Below are 26,554 nucleotides of genomic sequence, written 5' to 3' on the forward strand. Positions count from 1 at the left end.
CACAGGCAGCAGTTTAATCTGATATGTCACAGCATCATCCCAACAGATAACAATCTTAAAAGAACAGTATACCCAACCCAGCTGCTCTATTTCTCTGCCAGCTCCCTGCTACTGTGCCTGAAAAAGCTGTGAAAGATGGCCCAAGTGTTTGAGTCTCTACCAGCCATGTGGATTCTAATTTTAACAGGCCCTTCAATAAGAATCTAGCATAGCTTCCATTAGACTGGACTCACAGCTCTGACCTTTGAGGCTGAAAGTCTGATTCCCCTACCAGTGACGGGGGCCAGGGTTTGTCCCCCCCCCCCACAAAAAAAATATAGGCCACTTTGGTGAGAGAACTACTTGGACTGATGGCAGTGGAGACTGCACAGATGCAGATTGTTCTCGGCTCTCTCCTGCTCTGCCTAAAGCTAAACATGCCCCTCCTGAAATGTCCCAGCCTGATAGCCACCCTGTTCCAGAAGAGCACTTCCTGTCATTTACAGAAAGAGGTGATGTCAGACAAGTCTGCCTACACAGAGCTTGCTACAATCCCCTCCACCTTCTGTTAGTTGCCTAGGAGACTTCCTGAATACTTCCCAACCATTCATCACCTCCTGACTCCGATCTCTCGCTCCTTTGTTAAGATGGTGCAAGAGCCTGGAGTCTCATCATCTTTTTCTATGAAGACCCATGCACAGAAGTGCGAATCATGTCCTCTTCTCCCTTCCACCTGCCGATGTTTTAACTTACAGGCTCTGGGCACTCAAAGGGCAGAGAAAAATGCTTCCCTCCCTGTCACTAACATGAACCCCTTCTTCCCACGCCTGACAGTCGTGTGTTTAATGATGGCGGGGTCCCTCTGTCTCTGGGCCAGCATTTGCCCTGCCTGACATACAGACTCTTCCCCTTTGCTGCTGCATGGGAAGGCAGGATCTGATGATGGAGCTCCTGCGCGGAGACCCCCAAGGTCCTGGGATGTTGATTCTCCTGGAGCAGAAAGCAGTGGGCTGGAAGTTGAGAGCTCCAGGCTCTTCTCTGACCCCACTCCAAGCAGACTGCTGAAACGACAGAGTGGGCCTCTGCTCGCTTGTGAAGGGGCATGGAGGGCCCAGCACCTCTGCCTGCTCTGAGCCATCCTGAGCCACGCCCTCATCACCAGCTTTCACTTCGCCATCTGGAAACAGAAGTAGGGGTGGGGGATGAGTGTTTGGGCTAGTGGTTAGGGGGCTATCAGGCACACCTGTATGCTACCTCAGACTGCCTGGGTTCAAGTCCACACTCCACCCTGACTCAGAGGCAGCCATTGTGGACCTGCCACGCCTGTGGGAGACCTAGCTTGTGTTGCCAGCTCCTGGTGCCCGTCCCGGGCAGGAGCCATTTGGGAAGTAAACCAGTTAACAGGCTCTCTTCTTTCCCTCTCTCTCACTGCCCCTCAAACCAACACAAATTTTAAAAATTTCAATGTCTTGAATGATTTTGGGGACAAAATTATGTTCAAACCATAGTAATTCCCCTTCTATTTTTCTCTATCTTTGAAAAACTATGCATATGGCCAGCATTGCAACAGAGTGGATTAAACCTCTTCCTGCAGTCCAGCAACTCACATGGGTGCCAGGTCTAGTCCTGGCTTTTCCACTTCCAGTACAGCTCCATGCTAATACACCTAAAGGCAGCAGAAAATGGTCCAATTCCTTGAACTCCTGCACCTATGTGGGAGACCCGGAAGAAGCTCCGGGATCCGGCTTTGGCCTGGCATGACCATTTGAGGAGTGAACTGGCAGAGAGAAGGTCTCTGTCTCCCCTCCTCTCTCTGTAAGTCTGCCTTTCAAATAAATAAAAGATAAATAAAAACATCAGCCCCAAACTTCTCTCGTCCCTACAGATTGCTAACTTGTGGAGACTTCAAGTAAGATTTGCTTTCAGCTACTTCCACAACGTGCACAAAACCGTGAAGATGCCCGTGCTCCTTAATTCAGCTGTTCCTTCTTTGAACGAGACCATGTTTCTTCATGTGGGTATAAATCCCATCTTATCTAAGCTGAACTTGTGAAAATAAAGCAGCAGGGCTTGCTTCCAGACCCCACCAGTGTCATTTCAATCTCACCCCCAACACACTGGTGCTCTGGGCAAACTCAAATGGAGCTCCCAGTTGTCCCACCTTTATTCACCGACTCTACTTGGAGCAAGAGTCACCCTGGCCTGTCACTGTGGTGCAGCTGATCCCGTAGACAGCTCGACCACATCGTAGTGCTCAACACTAACCAACTCAGACAGGCACATGACCCATCTGGGCCCATGAGACATTGGCTCAAAGCTGCAGGATAGAAACGTGCTGTTTCCCACTGCACTGGAACCTGCATGGGGAAGCCAGAGTTTGATGGGCAGCTTAACCATTCTGGGATGGAGGCACCAAGCAGAAACAGAGCTTCCAGGCCCGGCAAGGGACCGGGACCGGCCAACATCACCTCTGTCTGTAGCTGCCCCTGCCTCAAATCAGCTTCCGTCTGGATCTGCCAGGAGCAATCTGGTGTGTTTTCCTTCTCCATGCTCCTATCAGTGACACGAACAACACTGCAGTGGCCACAGGTTGGTACTGCTAGGCAATTTGTCAGTGTCTGTTCAAAAAAATTCACATGTATAAACACCTCTCCTGGAAATTCTGCTTCCAATAAATCACTTCTTTAGAAATGCTCTCACAGTTATGGAAATATCTAGAATATATGGAAATAGAGACAGCCAAGAAGTCCATTGGAGCATCATTTGTCACGGTACAGAGCTGTGAGCCACCTAGATTCCTTCAACAAGAACGGATTAGCCACACTGCATCCATGCCAGGGATATCTGTGAAGTGAATGACACAGATCCATACATAAAGTCAGATTTCTATGAGTAAATAAAAACAAGCAATATCAAATTATACTGCTTAATACAAAGTGTGAAGGATGAATAACGACCATTTCTGTGGAATTAGATGAGGGAGCGCTCACTTTTAAATCCCTTTTATACTGCTTAATTATTACCTCCAGCATAGTCACTCCGTTAATTAACAAAGAAAACAAACAAAAAGGCCAAAAAGCAAAGAAAATTTTAGAAACTAGAAACCAGCATACTTGAGTAGGATTTGTGTCAGTGGCCATGTGGTCAGTGCCTACTGTCTGCCAGGCCCTGGAATCACAGTGATCGGAGATGCTACACCAGGAGGCCATTGCACTGCACCTCCCGTGTGGAAGATTTGGTCCTGATTATCCGGAATAAAGACCCAAAGCCATGTGGTTACGGGGTGGCTGGGAAAGCCCCTCGCTGCCACAGACTGGAGCCCAGGGGCACCATGAATGAAATAAGCCAATGGGCCTTTAAATAGAAGCTGGCTCTGTCTTCAGACCAGAGAGGGTATACCTAAGAAGCCGTTGAACTTGACTGGACAATAAGATGTTGGACTCTATGTTTGGTATACGCTTGCAATGGGGGAATCTCAACTGAACTTGAGCTGTGGTTTTGCAACAAGGTGGAGGAATCCACCATGGTGGGAGGGTTTGGGGAGGGGTGGGGAGAACCCAAGTATCTATGTAACTGTGTCACATAATACAATGTAATTAATGAAGTTAAATAATAAATAATTTAAAAAAAAATTAGAAGCTTCTCGAAGATGAGAATCAGGAATAATCAAGATGGCGGAATAGGGTAAGGACACGTTTAAACAGACAGAGAAACATTTAATCAGGATGAAGCACAGAGGACACATTCCAGGAAATAGGAGAGGACAGAACAACAGCAGAGGGACACCTGGAGACTAACAGACACAGGAAAGCAGCAAAAAGAATGGTGTGGTGTTGCAATGACTGATACTCCAGCAGCATTCAGCTAACGGTGATCTGAACTCCACCAGCAGCCAGAACTCCACCAGCAACCAGGTGGGAAGAAACTTTCACTGGGAGCTTGGGAGGTGAACCCAAAGAACTGCCCATCCTGTTGCTCCATTTGATTTGACCAGGAGCAGAGACAGAGCAGCAGAACCCAGACAGACAGTGGATTTCACAACCCAATCCACCCCCGAGAGCCGTTTTGGGCGCAATTTTGCATAAGGAAGCAAAGGCAAGGAAAAGGACTAAGCATACACCAATTTGGGAGTGAACTCATTTCTGACTCCGTGAACTGCATCAACGTGGCATCCTACAGTTTCCACCCAAGACAGGTCTGGGTAGCCCTCAGACCTGACAGCTAGCAGATCAAGAACTCTAGTAATGATATGTCAGGCGCCATTTTGTACAGGATGGCAAAAGCTTTAGGACTGCAGGGGACAAAAGTGAATTGCGCATGTGCTGAGCTCAAGAGAACTCAACTGAGTTCTGTGGATTGCACTGGCTCAACAGGAAAATAATACTGACTGTGGCAGCATATGGGTCAAAATAGGTCCGTGCTGCACCCAGACCTAACAGCCAACAGGTTCTGGCAAGATCAGCACCAACAACAACCTAGCTATACAGGACACCTGGTGTCTCCCTAATCCTGGGACCTGCTCCAATCGAAAGTAGAAGAAAAGTTGCAGAAACAACAGTGCAACCTCAGCACGGTATCACAAAAGGTGGAGAGTGGTGAGCCAGGAGTTGGGGCTGTGGAGACCACGGTGCAAATCTAACATAAGAACTGAGAACTGGAACTCGCTGCAGGGAGTGGCACAAGTGGCTGCAAGCAAAGGGCAGTGTACCAACTGCAATCAGTAAAATCAAACTGTAAACCTGTGGGTGACACAGCTTAGAAACCTGCCCCAAGGAGAAGACTGATAACTACAAGTACAATGACCAAGAGCAAAAGAAGAGATAGAGCCACAATGAATATTACTGAAAACTACCCTGCAAAGGAGCAAAACCCTATGCCAACCTCAGAGTTCACTGAGGAAGACATCGAGAAAATGGGGGACACAGAATTCAGAAAGTTCATTTTAAAGCTTCTGATCAACAATGAGAAGCACATATAAGAGTCCAAAGAATAAAAGGAATATGTTACACAAGCAATAGCAGCAATAAAGCAAATCAAGGCTGATATATCAGAAGTTAAGAACACAGTAGAGCAAATAAAAGCACAGTGGATAGTCTCCAAAATAGAATGAAGCAAGCAGAAGAAAGAATCTCAGAATTGAAAGATATTTCCTGTCATTAGGGGGAAGCAAACAAAAAGCTGGAAGTAGAGCTGGATCAGGCCAAAAAAACTATTCAAGAATTGAAAGACACTGTTAAGAGGAATAATATAAGAGTTATGGGAGTCCCAGAAGGTGCAGAAAGAGAAACTGGTTTTACAAATATATTTAATGAAATAATAAAGGAAAATTTCCCTAATCTAGAGAAAGAATTGGGAAACAACATCCAGGAGAGGCACAGAACTCCCAACAGGCTTGATCAAAAGCGATCTTCAATTGAACATAAGGAAAAGATTCTTCAATATGCATGTGAAAAAAATCAATTGACATATAAAGGAATTCCAATTAAACTCACAGGAGACCTCTCACAGGAAACTCTACAGTCAAGAAGAGAATGGAGTGACATATTCCAGATTCTAAAAGAAAACAATTGTGGGCCCAGGATAACATATTCAGCAAAGCTTTCTTTTGTCTTTGAAAATGAAGTAAAATTCTTCCACAGTCAAGAAAAGTTACAAGAATTTGCCTCTTCCAAACCTGCCCTACAAATGATCCTTCAAGATGTTCTCTTGACAGAGAAGAGGAATAGTACCCATCAAAACCAAAGGCAAATGGGAAGAACAATCCAATAAAATGACAACAGAAGTCTAAACCAATGAACAACCCATTCCTAAAAGGACAGGACCAAAGTACCACCCATACATATTAACCCTGATGTAAATGGCTTAAACTCAATCAAACGTCATAGATTGATAGACTGGATTAAAAAACAAAACCCATTCATTTGTTGTCTAGTTGGACACATTTCACCAACAAAAATCAGTGGAAACTATATCACATGGATTTTGATGTTTTCTGCTAGTTTCATCTCTCCAAAACACTTTCTTCTACTTAAATGATTCAATCACTCATAGATCCTACAGTAGCATCATTCTCTTCAAAAAGGTTCTTGATTTTCATTTCTTCAGCTACACATTAGTCATTCAGTGGCATGTTATTTAACTTCATGGTGTTGTTAATTTCTTTTTTCTCCCTGATGTTGATTTTGTTTTGTGGCTTTTCATTTAAGGCGTTGTACAGTAACTGTGAAATGGAGACTAACATCCAGATGTGAGGATACAATGTAATGTGCATTTCTACTTCCAAAGATGGACTTACAATGAAACTGTTTACTATATCTTGACAATAGGATGCTGGACTCTCTGCCATTGTCCATGCCCGCAATGATGGACATATGACTGCGTATGAAGAACTATACTTTAGTAATGATATAGAGGAAGTAGGTGGGGGGGTTGGAATTGGGGCGGAGATAAGGGAAATTCCAGGATCCTCTTTAACTGCATCATATAAATAATAATAATAAAATATAAAATGTAATATATATATATATTTGGGGGGGTGCAAAGCAGCCTAGCGGCTGAAGTCCCTACCTTGTATGCGCTGGGATCCCGTAAGAGTGCCAGTCCATATCCTGGACCGTGCTGCTCCCCTTCAATCAGCTCTTTGCTTACAGCCTGGAAAAGCAGCAGAGGACAGCCTAAGTCCTTGGGCAACTAGCCACATGGGAGACCTGAAGAAACTCCTGGTTTCTGACTTCAGATTGGCTTAGCTTGGCCATTGCAGTCATTTGGGGAGTGAAGCAGCAGACACAAGACTTCTCTCTCTCTATCCTTTCTCCTCTCTCTGTAAAAATCTGACTTTCAAATAAAAATAAAATTTTTAAACTGTTTTTTAAAAAAAGATGAGAATCAGCACCTCACCTTGTTCTGGACTGAGGCAGGCTCTAAAAACAGTCCTGCCAGCCCCGACTTGTGGGTCCTCACCAAAGCTTCTCTCTGAGCAGCTGCTCTAACAGGGTGCACAGCTGGGACAGCCCTCCAGCTTTGGGATTAAGCCACCCACATGGGTGGATCAAGGCAGCGTGGGGGCACATATGTGCTTACTTCTCACTGTGCTGTGCCCCCATGCCCCGCCTCCCCTGCCAAACCAGGCTGCAACAGGTGGGTGCCCAGCAGCGCAGCAGCCGCTGCCCATAGCAGTAGGGAGAAACCTGTTCTCCATGGCTTACCCAGTTGCAAGCATCCTGCCATGGCAACAGAAGATGCATGAAGACTCAGCCCTAAGCACCTTGCAGGGTGGTGGTTGAGGGGGTGGCTGTCCACTGCACTCAGACTCCACTAGCATAGTGCCCTGTCAACTCCTGTGTCCCTGCCTCCAGGACAGGGTATGATACATGATGGGAATCCAAACACAGAATATTGTGAGATTAATAACCTAATTCTTCAGGTGAAACAAACTGGAAAAAAACTTTAAAAAATAAGATATTTGAAAGTCAGAGAGACAAAGAACTTCCGTCTGCTGGTTCACTGCCCAAATGACCACAATGGCTGGGCCAGACCAGGCAGAAGCCAGGAACCTGGAGCTCCATTTGGGTCTTCCAGATGGGTGCAGGGACCCAAACACTTGGGTCATCTTCCCTTGCCTTCCCAGGCACATTAGCAGGGAGCTGGGTGGGAAGCAGAGCAGCTGGGACTTGAAGCGGTACCCACGTCGCATGCTGGTGCTGCAGGTGGTGGCTGAATCTGCATGTCACAATGCCAGTCCTTTCCATGTGGGGTGAACTGTTTGTAGTTCCTTCCTCACCTCCATGCTAAGTCTAAGGAGAAGGACAGGAAGCAGTGTATGTGGAGCCCTCTGCCACCACAGACAGCTGGACAAGGCTCAGTGCCCAGCACAGTCACTCTCCATAAAGAGCCTGGGAAACTTTGAGTCATGGCTCCATTATTATTCCCAACTCAACAAATGATTTCAAAAATAAGAACGGGACAGCAGCCGGTGCTTTCAGAAGCATGTTCAAGTAGACGTGTGTCCATGGTTTTCAGTAACTTGCCTCATCTTAGCAATTTGTAATGTTCATAAAAGAGTAGAAGACAACCATAATCATAGGTGAGGAAAACTTCTTATGATTAGAAAGGGCCTGAGGTCAAATACTGGTTCTCCTTACAAACGCAAAACCCGCAGTCCAAAGTGCCAGTGTGACTTAGCTAACGTCACCCAGGGTTCTTCAAGGAGCCAGGCTGGACCCTTTGTCTCCTGGCAGACGGCCCCCCTCTCCACCACGCTGGGTCTGAGTTCTGACTGTACTGCTGGGTGTTAGACAATGGCTGGTGTCTAGCTTTTCATTGCAAAGTCAATACCCTGAACGCAAAACTAAGTCAGCGCCACACTCGCTGTCAGCGAGGAAAAATGGGGCTGCTTCAAGCTGACTGAATAGCCCTTTGCTACTCATACCTGTCCCAGAGCCCCCACCGCAACAGTGACCCAGACAACTTTAGCAGCCATAAGCCAGTCGGAGCAAGGCCTGGCTTCTGCCACAAATCCTACAGCAGCTGAAACTGCTGTGCGTCCAATCACAAAAGAGAGGATTTTCTGCCCGAGACCATGTGCTAACAGAGATGAACGATGGTCCTTTGTCTGCAAATACATATTGATTGTTGGCCATGAACTTCCCCGGGGATAATGCTGAAGTCACCATCCTTCACGTGCATGGGAGCGGAAGTCGCTTGCAGGATGATTTGTGGCAGGAGACCAGACAGGGAGGAAGGAGAAATCTGCATCTAGGGTGGGCCTGGTCGTCTCGCCCGTCTCTGCCCTGGGTTATTTGATCCTCTTCTAGACAGGATCTGTTTATTGCATGCAAAGGACAGATGAATTGCCTGCGCTTGACTCAAATGAAGTGTCCTAGGATTCTTTAATCTTCTGCAGAGTGAATTCTTCAAAAGTCACCCCATACTCCAAGGTCCAAGAGCCATTTAACAATCTCAACTCCGTGGCCAAGCTAACCAAAGCTGTGCACTGCCTTTACCTGCCTGGACGTGGTGCTAAGGGGACCAGCACAGGCTGCAGCCAGACCAAGCCTCACCCTGGTGTCTCAAATGCAACAGTGGCTGTGCTGGTTTATTATTTCTGCTTTGTTTTTCACTTTCTGATACTTTAAAGGGCTAAGCATTGCTAGCTAATTTGGCTACTAGAATGCATGTAGACACAAGTCACGGAGGTTGGCTCTATTCCTTCTGCAGCCAATCATAAAAATCTCCCTTTCCTCTTTTTCTTGACTGTTGGCCTTCAAAGACAAGGGGATGTGGAAGATGTGTAATTGTGAAAGAGCTATGCAGGGTTCTCAAATTTTTTGCACCAAAATATACTAATTTCTTTAAAATTCCATTTCCTTGTTTTAAAATATTTTACTCCCTTATTTGAAAGGCAGAGTTACAGAGAAAGAGAGAGGGAGAGACGGAAACAGGCATTGTCCACTTCCCTCTGCTGCTTCATTCCCGAAATGACCAGTCAGAGCTGGGCCAGGCCAATGGCAACAAGCAGAAAGTTCCTCCGCGTCTCCCACATGGTGCAGGGGCCCAAGCCCTTGGCTCATCTCCCACTGCTCTCCCAGGCCATTGACAGGCAGCCAGGACTTGAACCAATGCCCATAGGGGAGGTCTTACCTACTATCACACAATGCCAGCCTCCTTAATTCCATTTTCCCTGAACTTTCTGAAGTACCATGAATGCATCTGACTCTCCCAATTGTAATCTCTCAACCCTCCCTCCGTGCAGCGAGTATGAAGAGTGGACGAAGGCCACACTATATTTTGGTTTATGTGGTATATCTAAAGCAACAAGCACATTGTGGGTACTCAGGATATGACTGTTCTCCGTCCTCCCCAAATGGCGATTGCTTCTCTCCTCAGCCTCCTAGCTGTGCCAAGGCGGTGCAGCTCCGCAGGAAGAGCACAGAGCTGGGCAGTCAGCAGCTCACCCCGTGTCCTGTCACGACCATGCAACGTCTGGGGCTGTTGACCATTCAGTGGGGTTGTGCCTGGGGAGTCCCTGCGTGGAGGTTCTCTCTCCAGCTACACAAGGACAATAACTCAGTGGTGCTTGTGTCCATCACCAGGCCCAGGAGAATGCCTGGAAACTCGGATTATGCAGTGTGGTGCAGTCCACATGGAGCCTCTGGGTTCCAGGCCCAGCTCCAGCATCTGATTCCAGCTGTTCATGCAGACTGGGGGATGCAATGTGGATGGTTCAAGTCACTGCAATGTTGCCACTTGTGTGGGAGATGTGGGTTAGGGTGCCAGCTCCTGGCTCCAGCCCTGGCCAGACGTAGCTTTAGTTTTTTTTTTTTTTAATTAATTTATTTTTAATTGTAGCTTTAGTTTGAATGTGTGAGGAGTGAACCAGGACATGAGATCTCTCTTTTAGTCTGTCTCTTTAATGCCCAAATAAACTAAAACTAAATAATGTAGTTAGATTCTGATAATGAAATCTTTCCAATAGAGTAACTTGACCTAGCAGGGAAAAAAAGCTTCACTCGGTGGGGCTTCCACTTTCCTCCTGCACTCAGCACACGGACATGAGCTCCATCGTGACCGGCGCCGTTGCTCTGAGCACTGGCTTTGAAAATCAGCAGCTCAGAGGTGGCGACAGAGTGGTTTTGAGATCACTCCATGAGAGGTTCCCAGAGGTGGCCTTGAGGAGTGAGCATGTCTGAGGCTATGGCTCTCAACCAGGGGGGCGAAGGGGTGTCAGTCTGATCTGACCCTCATGAGGATTCCACCTGCTCCAGTCTGCTTGGGCTCCCTGGACAGGCTCCTGGTTTGTACCATCTCTTTAATGGGAGTGGGCAGACAGCAACGGACTTCAGGAGCTGGTGTGATGCAGCAAGCTCCTGCTTGCAATGCCCAGATCTCACACTGCATCCTATGTGGGACTGCTAGTTCAAGTCCTCTGCTACTCTGCTCCCCACGCAGCTCCCTGCTAATGCTCCTGGGAAGGCAACAGAAGACAGCCCAGGTCCCTGGGCCCCTGCCACTCATGTGGGAGACTAGGTCTGGGTCACTGGCTCCTGGCTTCAGTCTGCAGATTGAATCGGTGAATGAAAAATACAACCCTTCTCTCTTCTTTATCTCTCCTCCTTTCCCCATTTTTCTGCCTTTCAAATAAATAGATGAGTATTTTAAAAAAAGGACTCAACTTTTACTGATAACAGTTACATATTTTCCTCATGTTGAGAGCAAGAGACAAGTACACATAGTTAGCATTAACACAGTATTTTAACGATTTCACTAACTCCCCATGATTTCCAAGCACAAAGCACCATTCACCCACTCCCAGTCTCTCAGTCACTGGGGCTAGAAGCAGCTTACGTGGCTTTTTCACTGTGCTTTATTGTGGCCTGTTTTTGTCTTAAATGCTAACAAAGCACGCTTCTCATCTACGAGATGTGCGCTGTTACTGGCGATGTCTGAGACCTTGCCCAAAGCAGATGCATTCCAGGAGGCATCTAAACGGCTCCAAACGGACGTGCCAGCTCATTCATTTGTTTCCGTTAATCAGGGCTGAGGAGGTTTGCCTGGATTGATGGCTATGGCCATTGCAGGCTGCCTTGCCTGTGCTGGCAGGGCCAGCAGAGTGGCACACATGCTGGAGTCATCAAAACTCCCAGCTCCAACTGGCCACTCCCAGCGCGGAATGTTCTGCTTTCGTTTTTGTGGTCTTCTGCCTCGATACTGACAGGCACAATGTGCAGTGTGATGCTTTCAAAAATCACAGCAGGTGGAAATCTGAGTATAACAACAGCATATTTCTTGGGGGACCTGAGCTAAAGTATTTGTGGATGATCTGCTACACTTGAATCAAGGATTTGCCTTTTTAAAAATTTTGTTTTAATTGCAAAGGCAGACTTACAGAAAGAAGGGGAGACAGAAGGAGAATTCAATCTCGGAGCTTGGGTAGAAGGACCTCTTGGCAGAGTGGTGGCTGCTGGAGGCATCTGAGCCAGGTTAGACTCAATGTTTGCAGCCCTAGTGCCAGACACCGTGGGCCATGCCAGACTGGGCCGCAGCACCCAACCAGCACATGTGGGACCAAGGGAGGAGGGGCGAAACCAGTAGGGGTTGCTATATGGGGCTCCTTTGCTGGACCACCACTCCCACTTGGAGAGCATGAGTTGGGATGGGGATAGACCAGGCCGGGCAGGGCTACAACACCTGTTGGCTTCATGTGAGCTGGGTATGGGGAGAGCCAGGCTGGGCAGACTGTTCCTACTGGTGCAAGCATAAATCAGAATGTGTGTGGGTTGGTTGGGCTTTGCCACAGCACCAGCTGACAGATGCTGGCATGAGGGGCAAATTCTGTCAAGTTAAACTGCAGAACCACCTGGAGAGTACAAAGATCCAGGAGTGGAAGTGGGCCCATTAGGGAAACAGTGGACACCCCCCTCTTGGGTTACCACTCAGACTGGTGAGCATGAGAACCAGGACTGGCACAGGCATGGCTAGACAGAGAGTAGCACTGCCAGCAGGTGTGTGGGCTGGATAGTGTGACTGGTTGGGTTGAACTAGGCCTCAATGCCCATTGACATGTATGAGAGCTAAATAGGGTATGAAACGGACTGGACCAGTCTGCTGTACACACTGGCAAGCACGGGAACCAGGACAGGGGGCCTGGTGGGGGTTACTGCGGGTCACTCCAACTAGGCAGCAGCTCCCATTGGCATATGTGAAGACTGAGTGTATGGTGGGCAGGATCGGGCTGGGCTGCAATACCCATTGGCTTGTGTAGAAGACAGGGCTAGAGACAGAACTGATCCAGCAATTGCAACCACCAGCCTGTGCATAAGCTGATTGGGGCGACAGACTGTGCTGGATCCTGTATTGGCAAGCACACGCAAGAATTAGGTCTGGGATCACATCAGGTGGAATTTCTCTGGGGAGTCCCCCCCAACTGAATTGCTAGACTCAGAACCCCAACCATGAGGAGAAGTGCAGGTTCCATGGTCTGACCATGCAGTGCACGTGTCAGAGCTAGGCCCCCTCGGTGGCTTAGACAGAGCAGTGGACAGCATATCTAGGTGCACGTGGAGGATATGGCAGTACATTGGAGTCTACAGAGGACACCTGGTACCAAAACAGACGACGGAGAACAGAACAAATCAATCAACTACCCCAGCCATGTGTTAGCAGTGAATACCTGGTGAAACAGAGACTCTAAGGTGGACTATGTTGATCAGTGGATTCTGGAGAGATTTCATTGTGCTTGGAGTGGCGAGATCAGCAGTAATTCAGAACTGTTGAACTACTGAAACCTCATGAGCAGGACCCTCACAGCATGCCCCACATCGGGGACCCCGGGGTGCTGTCAGTTGGCTGTCCTCTATCCCAGGGTACAGAGGCATTTGAGAGGCTGGGTGTGGCTTCTCCCCTTATATCCCCCTCCTCTCCCAGATACAGGAAGGAAAATGAGAGAATGTGGAAATGGTGATCTCACCCATCTTCCTATAGCCCTTGGCCCTTTTCACCCTAATCAACTATGCAAAGATCATCAAAAAATAAAAATTAATGGAAAAAGGAAGGGGAGACAGAAAGATCTTCTATCTGCTGGTTCACTCCCCAAACGGCCACACCAAACAGAGCTGAGCACATTCAAAGCCAGGAGCTTCTTCTGCATCTCCCACGCAGGTGAGAATCCCTAAGTTTTGAGTCATCCTCTGCTGCTTTCTCAGGCCTCAGGCAGGGAGCTGAATGGGAAGTGGAATAGCCAGGATATGAACCAGTGCCTATATGGGATGCCGGCGCTCACAGGCAAGGATTAGCCAACTGAGTCATTGCACCAGCTGCAGGATTTAACTATTGTGTGGGGCTTAAAGACCACCAAAGAATTGGCATGCCCCTGAGGGTCACTGATGATTCCAACACACCATTGTAACCTACAGAGTACCTTCAGCTTCTCCCAGCTGCATAACTGACCACTAGCCGGCCTGTGCCAGAGGGATCCTAGATTGATAAGGGCTGCTCCACTGCTGGGCAGCTTTGGTTGCTGCCAAGCAGGTGCAGAAATGGGGAAAATAAAGGGAAGGAAAACAGTACATGCTTACCTTCCTGGGGCCAGAGAAGGGACACGAGGCTCATCCACTATCACCCTGTCCCTGCATATGATTAGCAAAATGGAGCACATGAACCACATGGCAGTTCTTCCCTTTCTGCGCCCCTCGTCTGTGCTGAGGCAGCCAGCTGGTCCAGAGGGGAAGCTCAGGCCTGCTGACCCACTGGCAACACACCCACAAGGAGGCCAAGCTCAGCCACCAGGATGCGGCCCTCCCTAGAGCTGGCCTGGACACTCATCCAGTAACCCACACTGCCAAAACACAGACAGTATGGCCGTGATGACAACTGTTTCCCTAACATCCTGCTGTGCCAACAGCCCAGCTCTGATGTTTAGAAAAACATGGGATGTTTTTGCATCCAGGTGCTGTGGAGCCACCTGGCTAAGCTCAGCACAACACACAGGCACTGGCAGCAAGTGGGGGATAGCCAGATGGCCGGGAGCCGGCGTGGGGGCGCTGGTTCCAGGCGCTGGCACAGGAGTGCATGCATCTATACAATCCATGGCTCTGCATCCTCCAAGGCGCAATGTGTTTTCCTGATATCCTGCACATTTCAGAGCCCTTTCCAGGGCAAAGCCCACAAAAGTGTGTGTGTGTGTGTGTGTGTGTAACACAATCACTGTCCCCTGTTCACATAGGCTACTCAGGATACCTGGCTCCAGTGAGGCACTCAAATGCCCACTGGATCATTCTGCATGTTCTGAATCCAGATCTTGCCACCAGCCTTGCCCTCTCTTCCAGGAAACCCCAATCCTACCATCCCATGAGCCACTGTCAGTTCACAGAGGACACAGCATGCAACTCAGAGTTCTCCTATCCCAAAACTTGGGGGCCTCCTTGGTTCAACCAACACTAAGAATTTGACCCCAGGTGGCTTGCCAACACAGAGGTAAGGGTCAGATGACAACAAGCCACACAAAGGCTGCTGTGGGGACACATGGGCACACGGTGGCTTCCTGAAGAAGGCAGCTGTGGGCAGAAGTAGCTGGGGGGTCAGGAGCATCCTCGACACGGAAACCAGCAGGAGCCCCGTCTTCACTGACACACCACTGCTCCCTGAAAACAGTAGCTTTCAACTTCCGCTCCCTGGTCATGTCGGTCCAGGGAGCTCCCTGCCTATGAACCTGGGAAAACAGCGGAGAAGGGTCTAAGTGCTTGGACCCAGTGTGACTGACAGGAGACCTTTCTGGGGTGGTGAGCAACACTGTCATTTTGAGCATGTCACGCAAAAAAACAGACAGCATCTATACAGAACATGAAGTGTGTGTGCCCCAGAAGGATGAGCTAGCACTCCAAGCGAGGTACAGACCAAAGTGTCGTGTGCCAAGGGGGAGCTGCTAGGTAGCCTTAGTTCTAAGAAAGGAACTGCTCAGCTCCCACAGGGAGCCAGTTTGCAGAACCTCCTTCCACAGTGCTGTCTTCCTTGTATTTAAGAAAAACGCCCCAGGAAACCTTGTTCAATTGCACATTGGCCTCTTGTCAATTTTTGCATACAAATGAGCCTGAGCCAAAGAACTTGGGTGGGTGGAGCAGCAACAACAGGACCCCAGTACAATGAACCACTGGCCTGGGGCTGCATCGACACAGATCCTAGAAGACCAGAGCCTCAGTCCCAAGGCAGGCTGGGCAACAGCTGCACCATCCTCCCCCCAGTCAGTTCACACCCCCAGCCTTCCTTTCTGCACCAGCAGATTATTAAATAGTCCCACCTCATACATTTATCACAGAAATCGGAGAAAATACAGTTAAAACCCTCTATACAGAACCACACTGGGAATGGCGTATACTTGTTGGACTCCTTCCACAGCTTGTTGCAGAATGACAGTGATCACAGCTCTAATCCTGTAGGACCATGCCACCCTGCAGCTCACCCAGGAGAGCTGCTCAGCAGGCACGTGAACTCTCTCCAAACACCCCCCGTCTCCTAACTTTCCACCGAAGCAACAGCTAAGTAGCGTTCATGTCCACAACTACAGAGCAGGAAAAGGTATCAGGCCACAGAGCCACCGACGGGGGGCATCAGCAGGCGCTCTTAAGAATAAAGCTGTGCCAGCCTGGCATGATAGCCTAGTGGTTAAAGTCCTCTCCTTGAACGTGCCAGGATCTTTTATGGGCACAGGTTCTAATCCCGGCACCTCCACTTCCCATCCAGCTCCCTGCTTGTGGCCTGGAAAAGCAGTCAAGGATGACCCAAAGCTTTGGGACCCTGCACCTGCGTGGGAGACCCAGAAGAAGCTCCTGGCTTCGGACTGGCTCAACTCCAGCCACTGCAGCCACTTGGGGAGTGAATCATCAGATGGAAGATGTTCCTCTCTGTCTCTCCTCCTCTCTGTATATCTGCCTTTCCAATAAAAATAAACAAAATTTTAAAAAAAGAATAAAGCTGTGCCTGTGGAAAGCAATGGGGGCAAGACACAATGGGAGCAGCACATGAACGAGGGCTGAGTGCAAATCCCATCTTCAGGCACCTTTACAGATGCGGGCGAAGCTGCCATCATGCACAAAACACAGCATTTCATTTTATTTAGTTAGTTGAGAGGCAAAGAGAGATAAGAGAGAACTCCCCTCTGCTGGTTCATTTCCCAAAGACCCCCTGAAGCTAGAAGCCAGGAAGAGGCATCCAGGGGTCCCATGCAGGAGGCAGGGACCCATCACCTCTGCCTCCTGAGTCTGCATCAGTGAGGGCGCTGGAGCCAGGAGTTGAACCTGCACACTGCAAAGTGGAACGCGGGCATCCCAGTCTCTGGGCAAAATGCTCACTTCTCTTCCCAGCCTTTGCCAGCAAAAATCCTAGTATCCAGGTTGCAAATCCCATTAAAGAAACGTTGCTGGATTTTGTGCTGTGCTTGACCCTCTCCCAATCAAAGCTGGAACCAAATTGCAAACAATAAGAAACGGAGAGCTGGCAAGTTCTGGCTGGACTAAGATAAACATGTGCTTGTAGCTTGCACTCCGGAAGGGCCAGGGGCAAATTTTAATCAGGATAATCATTTCACAACTTAAATTAGACTTGAGGAAATGACGAGCCTACATTCCCACTTCAAAATGCAGGATGTGGGAGGAAATTCCAATGTGGAAATCAACAAATTATGGCAAGACAAACAAGAGTATCTATAATGGTAAAGATATATTTAAGGGCCCTAACTCGTAAATTAACATAATTATTTTTTTTCTGAACTCTGGACACTAGTTAGCAATGGGGCCTTATATTTGTATCCTGAAAGGTGGAGTTACAGAGAGAGAGAGAGGGAGGGAGACAATCTTCCATCTGTTGGTTCTCTTCCCAAGTGGTTACATCTACCTGGCTTTTAGGCTAGACCAAAGCCAGGTGTGCTGAGCTCTGTTCAGTTCTCCCACGTGTGTGGCAGGGCCCAAGCACTTGGTTCATCTCCCGCTGCTTCCCCAGGGGCATTTGCAGGGAGTAGGATGAGAACTGAAGCAGCTGGGACTCCAACTGGCTCTCAAATGGGATACCAATATCTGTAAGTGGTGCCTTAACCTGAGATACAACACCTGCCCTGTCACCACCTGCTGGTGTTGCTGTTTTCAATGAAGCTTGATTGTGATAACCACAGGCATTCATTTTTGTAACATCTACGGCCGCTTGCCAAATGTGACAGCAGAGGTGTGTAGTTGTGAGCTAACATGTTCTGCAAAGTTGAAAATGTTTATCATCTTCCCTAAAAGATTTTGCCAAACCCAACTCAACAGAAAGATAGCATAATCTCATTTTCCCACCATAAATACTTAGACCAGACCTGATAGTTTGACTACAATACATGAAGATAAACATCTGAAGATTTATGTTATATGGAGGACACATAACAATAATAACAATAACAATAATGTAACTATTATTTGTTAGACTGTCGCAGGGTGCGAGCGAGATCACACCAGACATGTCTAAGGTTTATTAAGGAGTCTCTATTAACCAAGCTTGGTGATAACAGAGCACAACCGCAAATCACAAGTCCATATGGCAATCCAACCAATCATAATCCAACCAATCATAACCCCAAAAGGAACAAATGGTCATTATCCTTAAGCCCATCCGTTAAGCTGAAGACCTGTGTCCCAGCTTCCCCAACAATGTCAGTTATCCTAAGAGACATGCAATGAATAACCTGGACACACTTACAAAGCTGCAGATATTCACCTTTCCCTGGCTTCTCTGCCCACATTCCATCACTGCTGGTCTCACCTCTCCTGGAACTCCTGATAGTACACAACCCAGAAACAACATTGCTATATTCATTGTCCCATCTAAGCACTACACAGGGACCGTGCTCAGGGGGTTACCTGTCCTGGGTCAGCCAAGAGTCGAGGTGCCAGAGTAATGGAAGCACCTGTCCAGAAAGAGAGCTAACCCCTGCTTCACAGGCCTTTTAAAGGGGCTTGTGAGGGGAGTGGCTACACAACAAGGCAATACTGTCCCCTCTCAGATGATAGATGAGTCACAGGTGGGCAGAAGCGAATACCTAAGTGTTGTGGGCTAAGGAGTTGATTAGTGCTCATTGGGATGGGCAAGAACAGGAACTGGGCTTGTACTAAAAACACCTAGACTAACTGGACTTCCAATATCCTGGCTAATCTAGGATGTGGGTTCGGGGGTGGCTGAGGATGGAATTAACATCCCATTGCTGTTAAGACCCACCTTCAGGACAGAGGGTAGGGGACACAGCCAAATTTCATTTGCCCACTGTCAGTAGGCGCTGGCTATCACTGGCTGCACCCCATAACAAGACACTGTGCAGGGGGGAATTACTAAATAAATTAGCTTACACCACTAAATATCAATTTTTATATATAGATAAGAGTTATGCTAACAATAAACATTTCACTTCTGTCTTTATTAGTAATTACTAGGTGGTTACTTATTTTCACCTATCGGAGCAAACTGGAAAAGAAATACAGTTCGTATTATTTCTGTCTTTGTGCTCCCACAGATTAAATGTAAAAGGAAATAGTTCCTGTGTGTTTCATTCAACTCAGCAGTTTCTAACACGGATGAAATAGTGTCCATTATATGCACTGCAGTTGTTTTAACATAAAACATACTCCAGTTAATTAAAGCATAAAAATAAAACGAGGTATCAATCGCAAAAGAGAACAGCAGTGTCGGTATGGTAATCTTATTTATGCATCTCAATTTGCTGCATCTGAAACTGGGCTTTCAACAGTCGTTAATGGGAACCCAGTTAAAACAGACCAACAAAGGAAGAGAAAAAAAAATAATTTAAATAAGTGACATTTTTCTTCTTTGCATTTTGCAATCTACTCAAGAAGGGGCTATTAAAATTTTAAATCAGATTTTAATCAAAGTTTAGTGGGACCATATTTAATTGAGAACAATACCAGATGTCCTTTATCAAAACATCTCCCCCGGTGGTTAAATCAAGGTCTGAGGCGTCACTTACTAAGATAATGGTTGGTATGTGGCCACAGCAGCAATTTCAGAGGTGCCGGTCACACACACACACAGGACCGGGAGCTGAGCCGAGCCTGAGTTGGCTGCTTCTTGCTTCTCGCATCTCTCCTTGTGTGGTCTTGGGGCTACAAGCATTGCCAAGAACTTGGCTCCCCAAACCCATACAGATGTTCAGGCTCCAAAGTCTTAAAGTTAAGGGGCAATGGATTAAAGGCAGAAACTTGATTTCCTTATGGGGCCAGAGAGAGCTCACTGGGAGGTGCTGAGGTCCTGGGGAAGGTCTAGGAGTTCCTATCCAAAGGCGGGGAGCACAGGAGCAGTGCTTGTGCCGGCTGAGTTCAGCCCGGGTTCAGCCTGGCTTCTCTGTCTTTCTGCTTCCTGGCCCATCCCATCAACATTCTACCTGCACCTGCTCTGCCTCAGCCTCCACTAGACCCTCAGGCCCGCTGAATCTTCAACTGTAAACCACCCAACTGTCAAAACTTTCCCAGAAAGCTCCTCTGGGGAATAAAGAGCTGCCTAACACACAGGCACAGGCAGAAGCCAGACTCAAGCATGAAGAATACAGGCTAGACACCTTGCCAGCGGGCAAATCACTTATTCATTCATTCATGCAACTGCTGAGCTTGCTGCCAGCGACACAGCAATGGGAAATGAGGTGGGTTCTTATTATTCCACAGGCAGAGAGAGAACTCTCATTTGCTGGTTCACTCCCTCAGATGCCCACAGCAGCTCAGGCTGAGCCAAGCTGAAACTGGGAGCCAGGAACGCATTCCAAGTCCCCAGGGGAGGGCTGAAACCCAAGCCCTTAGCCACCGCCTGCTGCCTCCCAGGGTGAGCACAATTAGCAGGGAGCTGGAGTTGGGAGCTGGAGGTGAATCAGTTTTTCAAGAGAGCTTTTGATGCTTGACAGTTCACAGATCCTGTGCAAGCAGGCACCACAGTGACCGCTCAGTGCGGCTGGGGGTTCCACGAGACAGAGAGAGTGAGACCTGAATGCAGGCAGGAAGGGCGAAGGGCAATTCCAGATCACACCGGCCTTCGGGGGCGACTTCGTGAGGACTCTGAACACTTTTCAACACACCCAAGAGGAAAGAATTGAACTCTGACCACTGAATTCCAAATGGACTCAGTCATGGAGTGTCTTTTTCCCCTGGCCCCCAAAGGCCTCAAGGGAAAGACAATGGTGCTTGGTAAAGGCAGAGCTGGATGGACACATTGGGAAAGGCCGGAAGCTGGCCGGCAGAGGTCCAATGGGAGGCAGCAGGCGGGCTGTAACAGACCCGGCCTAAGGGCTGGGCGAGCAAACCTTGGCCGTGGAGATAAGCCAAGTCCAAGCAGCCCACAGCAGGAGACCGTGGGACCTCTCCCTCTGCGGGCAGGCGTGACATCAGGCAGACATCAGGCTTGGCTGGGACTCTGGAGGCAGAGTCCCAGAAGGCAGAGGAGACAGGGTCCTCTCAGCCCTGGCTTCTCCAGAATATTCCAGAAAGCAGCAGCAGCACATGAGAACTGCAGAGAGAATTGGAGATCATTTGGCTCGGCATACCAGAGAAGTCAAAAGGGAGGGGTTAGATGCGGCTGGAAGACAGGGTTCTGAGTGCTGGATTGAAAAAAAAAAGGAAAAAGTGTAAAACAGCTGTCAGCCTCCTGGGGATTCCAGTTGATCAGGGTGCAAATCCTGAAGGAACAGAGCTGCTTCAAGGAGTTCAGATGAAAACCTGGGTGTGTTCTAGCTAGCTGGAGCAGATGTGCCCGGAACAGCTTTTGTTCAGTCCCCAAGGATCCTCCTCTCACAAGCTGACCAGGTGTGAGTCTGCGAGGCACGTGGTGCTGGACCGTGTCACTTTCACTTGGCGAGCTGGAGCAGGCCTTGCAGCCACCCCTAACCCTAACACAACCTCCTAGGCACCTCATCAGGGTCCACCTCCCAGCTGGGAGGCATGCAAGCCTTCACTGCACTCCCCAGCTGTGCTATACATGGACCTGCCCCTGAGTTCCTGAAACAGAGACCACACACAGAACAAGCACAGTGCTACCAAAAAGCCAACACAATGCAAGTTCTTTTTTTCCCCCTTAAGATTTATGTCTTTATTTGAAAGGCAGAGTTATAGAGATAAGACAGAGATATCTTCCATCTTCCATTTACTCCTCCAAATACCCACAGTGGCCAGGGCTGAAGGAGGTTAAAGCCAGGAGCTGGAGCTCCATCTGATGCTCCCCAGTGGGCAACAGGGACCCAAGCACATGAGCCATCCTCCACTGCCTTCCCAGGGAGCTGGATGGGAAGTGGAGCAGCGGGTCTTGAACCAGCCCTTGATACAGGATGCTGGCATCATAACACCAGCCCCAAGATACTGCTCTCCCTTCTCTTAAGAATCTATTACCCAGGAGACTCGCAAGATGGCCAACATAGGAGGAAGACTGTGAGGGAGCTCACAGACAGAGAGGGCTAGAACGCGACAAAAGCGTAAGTGGAGCAGCATAGAGCTACAGGGAGAAGAACGTGAAGTTCCCTGGACAGTGTGGAGCCAAAAAAATCCACACAACTCGGAAGAGCAACCAGGGAAAAACAAAACAAAGGGCAGGGAAGACGGCTTTCCGCTCCTGACCTGCTGAGTCACCTTTGAGTGCAGCCGCTGAGAGCTGCAGTCGACCCGCAGACCTCAGGACCCGCAGACGCTGTGGCCGTGAGGACCAGCAGTGATCAGGACCTGCTGGCACCTGCCCAACCTAGTCACCAGGACCCGCCAGGACCTGCACCCGCTGCAGACATCAGGACCCGAGGTCACCGGAACCCGCTGGCATCCGCCCACCCTGGTCGCCAAGCCCCGCCAGGACCTGCACCCGCCGCAGTCTCCAGGTCCCATTGGGACCTGCCAGGACCTGCACGGGACGCAGTCGCCAGGAGACGCACCCACGGCGAGGGTTCCCACCAGAGGAAGAGGCAGACTGCAAGAACCTGAGGTTTGAGTGAGTTGGGTGGGGACAGTGGTGGGTCGGAGGCTCCGGGAGTTGGCCCCCCAGGGGCATGCACAGAGCCTGAACACCCTTGGTGCTCATCTCCCCGCCCCTCCCCCCCCCCAGACTCCAGCATCTAGGGACACAGGGCGAGTGCCTTGAAACTGCCAAAACTGTGTCTGGGAGGTGACGCACAGCGGTCCTGTGTGCTGAGGAGAAAGGCAAAAGGCACACTGAATACTCCCCCGTGCCTTTGCGGTCTGGTACTCAGCTGGGCGGTGCTATCCCATAGGAACCCGAGCACGCCTCTGGGCTGGGCAGTCCCGTGCTAGCGCTGGGGTGGTCGGTCCCCTGCAAGCACTGAGGTGGGCGGGCCTGTGCAGGAGGCGCTTCCAGAGAGCACCTGGAACACCCCACGCCCTATAGTCCCGTGCTTGGGAGACGTACCAGGAGGGCACTGCGGACCCGCGTGCAGGAGGTGTTCCCAGAGAGCACCTGGAACCTCCACGCCCTGCAGTCCCTGGCACTGGGGACACACCGAGAAAGCACCTAGAATCCTCCGAGCCCTGTGATCCCGTGCACAGGGGGCGCGCACAGAGAGTGCCTTCACTCCCCCACGCCCTGTGGTGGCATACCTGTAAGGGACGAGCTGAGAGTGCGCTTTGAATCCGCTGGGCCCTGGAAGTGGCGCCCTGAGGTCCAGTGTTCTGGAGACACACCAAAAGTGCCTTGAAAATTCCCACACCCTGCTACTCCACGCCTGCAGACTCCGATCTCTACGGGATAGTGCTTGGAGACCCCTCAGCACACTGGTGCCTAGGTCTCTCAAAAAAAAAACACTAACACAATGGGAAGAAATACCAGAAAAGGTAATGATCCAGATGAGAGAGCCAACACCCTACCAATAAAGGATCAAAAGCCAATGTCTATTTCGGAGATGCGAGATGAAGACATAGAAGATCTACCAGACAAGGAATTCAAAAAAATAATGTTAAAATATGTCAGAGACAATGAGAAGAATTGGGAGGACTTCAAGGAATTCAAGAACCACATAGTCACAGAAATACAACAAATGAAAAGTAAAATCCTTGACTTAGAGCACAAAATTGAGAGCCTAAGCAACAGAACAAATACAGCAGAAGAGAGGATCTCTGAAACGGAAGACACACAAAACGAACATACCCAGCTCATTAAACAGCTGGAGACAAGTCTGAACAAAGCCAATAAGACCATACAAGAAATGAAAGACAACCTCAGAAAATCAAATATTAGGATTATTGGCCTTCCTGAAGGAGCGGAAAAAGAGTCAGGAATGCAAATGGTACTCGACGAAATTATACAGGAAAACTTCCAAAACACCTGGAACATGAACCCAGCCCAAATCCAGGACGGTCAGAGGACTCCCAGCAGATATGACCCAACGCGGTCTTCACCCAGACATATGATGCTCAAGTTCCACTCCAACGAAGACAAAGAAAGAATCCTGAGACAAGTACGAAGCAGAGAAAAGATCACATACTGGGGAAAACCAATCAGAATCACTGCTGACTTCTCTGAAGAGACCTTACAAGCAAGAAGAGAATGGACAAAGATCTTCCAAATCCTGAATCAGAACAACTGTCAACCAAGAATATTGTACCCAGCAAAGATCTCATTCATATTTGAGAACGAAATCAGATACTTTCATAGCAAAGAGAAATTAGAAGAATATGCCAGCACAAAACCAGCTCTACAAAATCTCCTTAGAAATGCACTAAATCCAGAAAAAAAAAAAAAGGAGGTGAATCATAAGCAAAGATGGCAAACAGGAAGGTCTCCCCACTAAAGTCCACACAAGGAAGGGCAATTACACAGATATTAACACCCACAAAAACAAGTATGGCAGGGCAAAATCACAACCTCTCAATTTTAACTCTTAATACAAATGGCCTGAACTCACCAATCAAAAGGCATAGATTAACAGAATGGATTATCAAACAGCACCCAACTATCTGTTGCCTACAAGAGACACATCTAACCAGAAGAGATTCTAAGAAACTGAAAGTGAAAGGTTGGAAACAGATATTTCATGCCAATGGACGGGAAAAAAAGGCTGGGGTAGCTGTCTTAATTTCAGATGATGTGGACTTCAATCTGACACACATCAAAAAGGACAGGGAAGGACATTATATATTGGTGAAGGGACTGATCCATCAGGAAGTAATTACCATTGTGAACATATATGCACCAAATTCAAACGCACCTAGCTATGTGAAGCAATTCCTCATGGACTTAAGGGGAGACATAGATATGCACACAATAATAGTGGATGATCTTAACACCCCACTAACAACAATAGACAGATCAACAAAACAAAAACTCAACAAAGAAACAACAGAGCTCATACAAACAATAGAACAACTGGACATGATAGATATTTATAGAATTTTTTACCCTAAGGCCACAGATTATACATTTTTTCAGCAGTGCATGGCACCTTCTCCAGGATCGACCACATGATAGGACACAAAGCAAACCTAAATAACTTCAAAAAGATAGGAATCATACCATGTACCCTCTCAGACCACCACAGAATGAAACTGGAAATCAGCAATTCAAAATGCCCCAGGAAATACAGAAACTCTTGGAGGCTGAACAATATGCTATTAAACGAACAATGGATCAGAGAAGAAATTAAAGATGAGATCAAAAAATTTATGGAAACCAATGAAAACTCTGACACAACATTCCAAAATTTGTGGGTGCCGGTTCTAGTCCCGGCAGCTCCACTTCCCATCCAGCTCCCTGCTTGTGGCCTGGGAAAGTAGTCAAGGACGGCCCAATGCATTGGGACCCTGCACCCGTGTGGGAGACCCGGAAGAGGTTCCAGGTTCCCGGCATCAGATCGGCGTGCACCGGCCCGTTGAGGCTCACTTGGGGAGTGTAACATCGGATGGAAGATCTTCCTCTCTGTCTCTCCTCCTCTCTGTATATCCGGCTTTCCAATAATAATAAAATCTTTATAAAAAAGAGTCAATCAGTGGATGGATAATCTCTCCCTGTCCTTCCTTCAGGAAAATAAATAAATCTTGTTTAAAAAAAATGGAGTTGCTTGTGTCAAACCCTAACAGAAAGAAACTAACAAAAGATAATGCTGCTCGGTGATGCAGGGAGGGGTGATGAAGGAGAGAGCTCATCGCTCGGGCCTGCACAAAGACTCTGCCCAAACCACAGGCTTGCACAAGGGCCTCCTGGCCCATGCAGAAGGACCTGTGCCTACCACCATGGTGTCATTGGGCCTGCCGTCCTCCTCACCAGGGACCTTGCAGCCAAGGGCTGCCAATTTCAAGACATCTTTTATGAGTAATTCTCATTTAGCCTTTATAAACTTCCCCTTGGTGCCAGCATTGTGGGTAGAGCCACCACTTGGAATGCCAGCATCCCCATATAGGTGCAGATTCGGGTCCCAGCTGCATTTCCCCTCCAGCTCCTTGCTCATGGTCTAGGACAAGCAGTGCAGGACGGTCCGAGTGCTTGGGCGCATCTGCCCTCAGGGAAGCCCCGTGGACGTTCCAGGCTCCTGCCTGGCCTCGCTCTGGCTACTGCAGCCTACTGGGGCTCTCTCTGCAACTCCAACTTCAAACAAAAAAAGTGCATTTTTGAAGACTTATTTATTGTTTTTTTTTTGGAAAGGCAGATCAGATCTACAGAGAGACGGAGAGACAGAGAGAAAGAGGTTTCGTCTGCTAATTCACTCCCCAAATGGCCGCAATGGATGGAGCTGAACCCATCCAAAGCAAGAAGCAAAGAGCTTCTTCTGGATCGCCCACATCGGTGCAGGGCCCCAAGGCTTTGGGCCATCCTCCACTGCTCTCCCAGGCCACAAGCAGGGAGCTGGATGGGAAGTGGGGCAGCCAGGAAATGAACAATGCCCATATAGGACCTCAGTGCCTGCAAGGTGAAGATTCAGCCATTGAGCCATCATGCTGGGCCTAAAAAAAGGTAAATCTTACAAAGCAAAACTTGCCCTGCGTCTCCTCCATGAATATCCTTGTAGTTTATAATGACACAAGTATACCCATGTCACTGCTCTGCTATTCCTAAACATCACTATCTCTTCGAGAGT

This window comes from Ochotona princeps, chromosome 7 (genome assembly GCF_030435755.1).
Source record: "Ochotona princeps isolate mOchPri1 chromosome 7, mOchPri1.hap1, whole genome shotgun sequence".
NCBI classification, from domain to species: domain Eukaryota; kingdom Metazoa; phylum Chordata; class Mammalia; order Lagomorpha; family Ochotonidae; genus Ochotona; species Ochotona princeps.